Here is a 6000-nt window from a genome sequence, read left to right on the forward strand (position 1 = left end):
GCACAGATATTTTAAGTGTAAACCTAAGCCTGATGCTCCTAGGATCACAAGTTACAGCACACAAGCACACACATACACTTGACTCTTACAGTATCCGCAAATACACAATGAAACTAAAGAAGGTTTTAAAATAAAAGGTAAACTAAGGAAGGATAGTTTTAAAATGAAATCATCTTTGAAATATTCACCTTTCTTGAAATGACACTTTTCATATGTGATTGTGTTAATGAATTCTTATTTATGCATAGAATCCTTTTAAAAATACAATTGTCCAGTGGTTTGGTAAATCAAGTTTGGTCTGAAGGAAATCTAATATGCAAATACTTACAGGGTACTCTTTTACAAATAGTCACCCTTGTCACTTTGAAAAACTGAAAATAATGAAAGAACAGTTTAAGTATACTTGACCTTACTGCCTAATGTCTCTCAAGATTGCCATGGCCGGTCGATTTCAAATCTGTGAAACTGCCACTTAAGAATGTATAGTGCGTCTTCAGTCCAGGTCCCTCAAGTGCTGACTAAACTGTGGTCACAGCCTCAGATTCTCTTTCCATACAAACTTGCACAGCGCTTACAAAGCTAGTTTAATCACATCATCAATCTATGCCTATACTTCCCTTAAAGTAATTCTGCTTCATTTATCTTTTAACCCTACATTATGCAAATAACATCCTTATCAGTCCAATAAAGAAAAGTTATTAATGTTCCTTCTTGTTTATCTTTGCCATACACTGAGAACTGGAATCACATATGAATTTGCACCAATACCTTTTCTCTTTTCTATTTTTCACACTCTATATGAAAATCATAGTGTCAGAGAAGTCCTAAATAAAATTCTTGAAATAGTCTTCAATCATTGTCTATAACTAGTATCAGAGTATGAGTTAATGTATTAAAAAGGAAAAAACAAAAACTCGGGGGGAATGCCTACTTGATTTTTTTTTTTTTTTAATGTCTCTCTAGGAAGGCTTTGCATATGCCATACCAGGATACCTCCTGGATATAAGAACAGTTATACAGGCCCCTAGTGGCTTAGCAAATAGCAGCAGATGAGGGGATTCCAATTCTTAGTTCCAGACTTTGAGATATTCTGGATTTAAATAAGAGTCAATCTTAAAAGGCAAATCAAATCACTGTATTTAATACTTTAAGCAGTTTTACATCTATGGTTATCTACTCTAATGCACATATATTAAAATAAATTGCTGCATTTCATTACTTGAGTAACTGCACAACTGCTCTGGCCCAAGAAGAATCTGTGTTACATAACCTACACAATAAAATGTTTAATTCATCCACCTCTTTACATGGCATGCAAAAGTAATATATTACTCAACTATATTAAAATATATTTGAGAGAGACACTGTTCCTCTTTGAATCTTATTCCTATTATATATTACTAAGGGCTATAAGAACAGATGATTTCTGTGTAAAGTACTATTTAAAATAAGATACATATAAAAATTGAATGCCACTTTTACAGGAGTAAAAATCTAAACCTATTTCCCAATAACAGCCAGTAATACAACTCACACTGGAGTGCACCTATTCTAAAAGATCTACAATTAATAACACCCATTAATCCCCCATCCCCTTGCTGTCCTTCCTTCACAAAAGAAAATTCCAGGCAGGCACATTTACAGCTTTTAGCAATTTTTAACTGGACACAATCTGACAGCTGAATTCATGAAACTGACCAGCTTGTCAATTTCACACTTTGAAAGTACAATAATAGCTGATAGCATGAGGGTGAATTTAAGAAATCTGCCACAGAATTGCTAGCTCCATTGAAAAGCAAAGTACAGTACATAATTATGGAATGTGGGAGGTAGGGAAAATTTTACTGTCCATTTAGGATGTCTGTTTCCGTAAGTCAGACACGGAGCATTGAAAATGTGTTCTCTTTTTGCTGTAGTGTCTGTAGCACAAAACAATATATATTCAAAGTAAGTAAGATACTAAGCCTTTTACTGGATATTATTATATTACATATACAACTTAATCTTAAGTTATTATCATCTACAGATCCCTTTACATCAGAATGTTTCAAGTCTTGGTATATCATCCTTGTTTTACTCAAGTTGAGTGGTTGGTGTGTGCACTTTGAAACAGAGAAAAAATACTCAAAATGGTCAGAAGTATCTATGGTTGAACTAACTCCCCACAGACGTGCTATAGGATGGTTAGAAAAGAACACACCAAAGGGTAAAGTCCACATTTATAGCTCAGTAAATCTAACAGCAAATCTATCTCAAGTCATAAGCAGTTACTAGCCTTTCAGAGGTTCAAAATGTGTTAGCTACACTCTGTTAAGTCACTGGCACTGTGCCTTTGGGCATGTAAATACATATATATATATATATAACTTTAAAAGGAAATACAAGGAGAACGATCCCTCAGGAGTCTTCCTAGATACTTAAGGTGCAAACTGTAGATGAGGCTGGTGGATTACTCTGAGAATTTTAGAAAACAAGAGACATTTGGCAAGTAGCGTACTGGGAGGCGAACTGGAAACAATACAAGTGGATTGTGATAGTCCTGGTTTTGGAGAATGGAACTACTATCTGGAATTCTGAAACACTCAATTAGTGAAAGCCAAGCTCACACTTGGTGTTCGAGATTTTTTTAAGCATAAGACTTAAAAACTGACTTCACTTGTTTGTGTTTTTAAATGAAAATCGACGTCCAGAGAAGTAATGCAAGTTTTCTACACACCTACATAAAAGCTACAATAAATCTATGGGAAAGCAAAGAATCTTTGGTTTGTTCGTGGCTTTCTTTTTAAATTGTTTCCTACAGCTTTGCCTCTTCATTATAAATGATGTGTCCCCTTCCCTACGGAATGAATGTATGTGTTAAGTACACCAGATTCCCGCAGCTGAACTACGAGCTTTGATTCTGCCACGGAAAGGTCTCCCAAACAATCCCCCTCCCCTATGGCAGCTGCGTAGACTTTGATTCCTGCTATTTCTCCTTCTCCCCACTAGTTCAGAGGAAAGAAAAAAGAAATCGCCCCCTCACCGTAATCAGCCCTCCTTAAAACAGGATCCCTGCCTTTAAAAAAGGCGGTGGCAGGATCCCTGGGTAAGGGTGGGTTGCCCCACCGCTCCACCATTTCCCCCCAATACTACGCCCACCCTAGGAGGAGAAAGCGGGGGTCGCACAAATACACATACCCGGACACCCCCATTCTCTAGAGTCGCCTCTCTCGCGGGTCTAAGGTTTCAGGCGAGAAGTGAACCCTGCAGGGGAGGACCTCTGCCGAGGAGGTTCAGAGGAGCAAAGTGTGCGCTCCGCTGCCCCGGCGCCGGGCTCGCGGAAGCGGGAGCGTGTCGCTTGGCCAGGGAGGCGCCGGCAGCCGGAGCTGGGCGCAGGGCGATTCCCGAACAGCCAGAGGGGACAACACAGCGGGGCGGACGGGGTCAGTTCCAGGGACTTACCTGGTCATGTTGGCTCTGGGCAGCCGCCGCCACCGCCTCCCGCGCCGCCACCAGCACTTTCCTCCAGCGCCTTCGCGCCCTGCCACGGCCGCGCAGCCGGCGCCGGCCCGCGCCGCCGCCTCCGGGCGGCCAATTTAATCCCGCGGAGCAGCGGCCGCTGCCGCGGAAGCCCCCCTGGTCGCCGCCGCCGCCCAGCCCTCGTGCGGCCAGCCCAGTCCAGAGCGAAGAAGTGGAAGAGAGTCAGCGAGTGAGTCCAAAAACCCGAAATCCAGCATCCAAAGGAGCGCGTCCCCCCGCCCTCCCTCCACCCCTACCCCCTTTTCCTCCTCCTCCGCCTCCTCCTCCTCTTCTCGGGCCGTCCTCTTGGCCCTTCTGAGCCCGCGACTTCCGCGGCGGTTTCTCCTCCTCTCGCTCCTCCTGCTCGCCCGGCGCCCGTTTCTCTCGCTGCCGCTGCCGCCGCCGCCGCTTGTCTCTTCTCCCTCCTCCTCCTCCTTTTCCTCCTCCTCCCGCTCCTCGATGCTCCGCCGCTCGCGGCTGGGGGGTCCGGGGCCGCGTCTCCTCTCCTCCCTCCGCCTCTCCTGTTTCCTCCTTCCTGCTGCCTCTTCTTTTAAAGCGGATTCTTTGGCCACAAATAGCAACTCGGCTGCCCCCCTCGGTGCCTCCCTCCCCTTCTCTTCTTCCCCCCAAAAGTGAAGCGCACGCGAGGTAACCAGAAACTGAGGCTTGTGGGGGGAGAGGGGTGCGAGGCGACGCCTGGGAAGGGGCCTGAACAGAGTCAAGGGGCGGTAGGTGGGGTGGCCAGCCCAGCCCAGTCTTTGGACCTGGCGTGAACCTGGTAGTTACGACTGCAGACGAGGTGGTTTGGTGGGGGAAATTAAACAAAAAAGCCCAGGAAAGTAATTGGAAAGGCTTCTCTCTTTGTTTCCTTGTCTGGGTGATTTCTAAAATCCTCGTAACGTGCTGGGGATCCCACGGAATTGCTGTGCTCCAGCGCTGGGGGATTGTGTGTGCGCGTTGCCTGCGCGTGAGTGTGAGTGTGGGTGCGCCCGGACGCGGGGAGAGCTGGGCCCGCTGCGCCTGCTGGCGAATCCCTGAATCTGGACCACTGACCCACTGAAAGGGCCAGAGAGCTGGATGAGGGAGGGGCAGGCAGGAGTGGTGGGTGAAGGAGGCAACACAAACGCACACACACACACACACACACACACACCAGAGGAGGGGGCGGGGTGACGTCACTCCCCAGCATTCATCCACCAGGCCAGAAAAGACCCTCTCCAACAGATTCACTCATCTCCTAAGAGATGCACACCCGGGCGCTTCCTGCTCTGCGTCCCAGCGCAAAGGAGGAAAAAATGCTGGTCGCGCCCTCTTCACAGCAGTGATAATAATATAAGGAACGTGCTTTAATGAAACACAGTTTGTGTCCGCCCCAGTTCACCTTGGCAGCCTCCTTCGGGGATGCTTGTAGGATCCACTTTGAAGGCAACAAAGAAGGCAGGGAAGTATTTGAACCAAAATCTTAGTGTGATAACTTGTTTTGCTATCATGCCACTTGCTTTTATGATGTTGGAAATGCAGTGCTCCTTAGCTTCTCTGAAGGACACTATAACACCCTCTTCCCTAGACAAGCACCCAGTTGTTGGGTTATGCACTCGTCATCCACAGAACCCAAGGTGACTAAGGTGCACTGTGTGTGTTGTTAGCTAAGAGATGGATTTTCCACTTTTTCCAACATGTGGAAAAAGCAGCTGGAAGCCACCATTGGCAGTTGGCCCATCAAAATTTATTAGAAACTTGGTCAGAAAGGTTAAATAAAGTAAAGCTAGAGCTCACCAGCCACCTCGATTGCTCATTCTATGTTCAGGCCAGCACATACACACAATACGTATTCCTGCAGACTCCAGGCTGTCTTTGAAAGAGCAAACGTAAACAGACCCCCTTAGATTTGACTTAATATAAACAGACCCCCTTAGATTTGACTTAATGATCCAGCATCCTGACTGTTTTCTCAAGCTGCCCATTTATTTCCACCATCTGCATGCTGTGCTGCTGAAAGCCACCAAAGGATTGGTCAGTAATCCTCTGCCCCCTATGTACTCCAAAAATAAGTCACATATTTTTGAAAAGAATCTCGCTAAACGAAGTTTAGTTTTCCAGCAATTTGGGGGTGCGGGAGGAGCATCCTGGCATGATTGTCTCTTGGCTTTTTGTTTTTGTTTTTTTATGGTTAGCGTCATAGTGAAAATCAGGAAGAAATCAATTCCTGTGCAAGCCTCCAAGCTAGGTTTACCCTCCAATCATTCTGATTTCACAGGAGCTGAAAAGCTGTGCAGGGATGATGGACACCTGCCCTCTGTGACCTAAGGATGGATCCAGAAATCTCAGCCTCCCCATAGGTGATTGCACCCAAGATGTAAACTCCAACTTGGCTTTCTCATTGCTACATGCGCCCCCATAAACTGGCAATCCCACTTTCATCATCCAAAGTTGCATGTTAGAGAAACAAAGTTTTAAAACCCCTAATATTCCTTTGCTGTTACTTTTGTGGAAAAGAAATGT

General features: G+C 45.5%; 1 protein-coding gene across 36 annotated transcripts in view; it reads right to left on the reverse strand.

Annotated features, from left to right (window-relative positions):
* The window catches only part of PTPRD (protein tyrosine phosphatase receptor type D), a 550040-nt gene extending 546309 nt beyond the window's left edge, over positions 1–3731 (reverse strand). For all 36 annotated transcript variants that reach the window (XM_033237354.1, XM_033237352.1, XM_033237341.1 and 33 more), the window contains exon 1: positions 3442–3731. The gene's annotated coding sequence lies outside the window, so the exon portion shown is untranslated. The remainder of the gene's footprint in view (positions 1–3441) is intronic.
* Positions 3732–6000: the final 2269 nt, after the last annotated feature.

The sequence above is a fragment of the Trachypithecus francoisi genome, unplaced genomic scaffold, assembly GCF_009764315.1.
Source record: "Trachypithecus francoisi isolate TF-2019V2 unplaced genomic scaffold, Tfra_2.0 Lachesis_group16, whole genome shotgun sequence".
Taxonomy (NCBI): domain Eukaryota; kingdom Metazoa; phylum Chordata; class Mammalia; order Primates; family Cercopithecidae; genus Trachypithecus; species Trachypithecus francoisi.